We start from the raw sequence: 1922 nt of genomic DNA, 5'->3' as shown, positions 1-1922 counted from the left end.
TCTGTATATTAAAACATCCATACAACCCTGGGATGAAGCCTACTTGATTATGATGGATGATCATTTTTATGTGTTCTTGGATTCGGTGGGCACGAATTTTATTGAGTATTTTGGCATTGATATTCATAAGGGAAATTGGTCTGAAGTTCTCTTTCTTTGTTGGATCATTGTGTGTTTTTGGTATCAGAGTAATTGTGACTTTGTAGAATGAATTGGGTAGTGTTCCTTCTGTTTCTATTTTGTGGAATAGTTTGAAGAGTATTGGTATTAAGTCTTCTTTGAAAGTCTTATAGAATTCTGCAATAAAACCATCTGGTCCGGTGCTTTCTTTGGTTGGAAGGCTTTCTATGACCTCTTCTATTTCTTTAGGGGTTATGGGACTGTTTAGATGATATATTTGATCCTGATTTAATTTTGGTATTTGGTATCTGTCTAAGAAATTGTCCATTTTGCCCAGGTTTTCTAGTTCTGTTGAATATAGGCTCTTGTAGTAGGATCTGATGATTTTTTGAATTTCCTCAGTTTCTTTTGTCATATCTCCCTTTTCATTTCTAATTTTGTTTAATTTGGATACTGTCTCTGTGCCCTTTGTTCAGTCTGGCTAAGGGTTTATCTATCTTGTTGATTTTTTCAGAGAACCAGCTCCTGGTTTTGTTGATTCTTTGTATGGTTCTCTTAGTTTCTACTTGATTGATTTCAGCCCTGAGTTTGATGATTTCCTGTCTTCTTCTCCTCTTGGGTTGAATTAGCTTCTTTTTGTTCCAAGGCTTTAAGTTGTGCCATTACGCTTCTAGTGTATGCTCTCTCCAGTTTCTTTTTGGAGACACTCTGTGGTATGCGTTTTCATCTTAGCAGTGCTTTCATTGTGTCCTATAGATTTGGGTATGTTGTGACTTAATTTTAAATTCTAAAAAGTCTTTAATTTCCTTCTTTGTTTCTTCCTTGAACAAGGTATCATTGAGTAGAGTATTGTTCAGTTTCCATGTGTATGTGGGCTTTCTGTTGTTTTTGTTGCTATTGAAGATGACTTTTACTCTATAGTGATCAGATAGGAGGCATGGGATTATTTCAATCTTCTTATATGTGTTGAGGTCTGTCTTGTGACCAATAATATGGTTGATTTTGGAGGAGGTACCATGAGGTGCTGAGAAAAAGGTATATTCTTTTGCTGTGGGATGAAATGTTTATATATATATGTTAAATTCAATTGGTCCAAAGCTTCAATTAGTTTCACTGTGTCCCTGTTTATTTTCTGTTGTCCTGATTGGCCCATTGAGGAGAGTGGCGTGTTGAAGTCACCCACAATTATTGTGTTAGATGCAGTGTGTGAGCTTTAGTAAAGTTTCTTTTATGAATGAGGGTGCCCTTGCATTTGGAGCATAGATGTTCAGAATTGAGAGTTCTTCTTGGTGGATTTGTTCCTTTGACCAGCCAGAAGTGTCCCTCCGTGTCTCTTTTGATGCCTTTAGGTTGAAAGCCAATTTTATCTGACATTAGAATGGCTACTCAGGCTTGTTTCCTGAGACCATTTTCTTGTAAAATTGTCTTCCAGCCTTTTACTCTAAGGTAGTGTTTATCTTTGACAGTGAGGTGTGTTTCCTGTATGTAGCAAAATGTAGGGTCCTGTTCACATATCCTGTCTGTTAGTCTATATCTTTTTATTGGGGAATTGAGTCCAATGATGCTAAGAGATATTAAGGAATAGTGATTATTGCTTCGTGTCATTTTTTATTTGATATATTTTTTATTTACATTTCAAATGATTCCCCTTTTCAGGCCCCCCCACTCCCTGAAAGTTACATAAGCCTCCTTCACTCCCCCTCTTCTCCCATCCACCCCTTCCCCCTCCCCTGTTCTGGTTTTGCTCTAAACTGCTATTCTGAGTCTTTCCAGAACCAGGGGCCACTCCTCCTTTATTCTTG

The sequence above is a fragment of the Apodemus sylvaticus genome, chromosome 3 (genome assembly GCF_947179515.1).
Source record: "Apodemus sylvaticus chromosome 3, mApoSyl1.1, whole genome shotgun sequence".
NCBI classification, from domain to species: Eukaryota; Metazoa; Chordata; class Mammalia; order Rodentia; family Muridae; genus Apodemus; species Apodemus sylvaticus.
The sequence above is the reverse complement of the archived record's forward strand: the minus strand, read 5'-3'. Positions refer to the sequence as shown.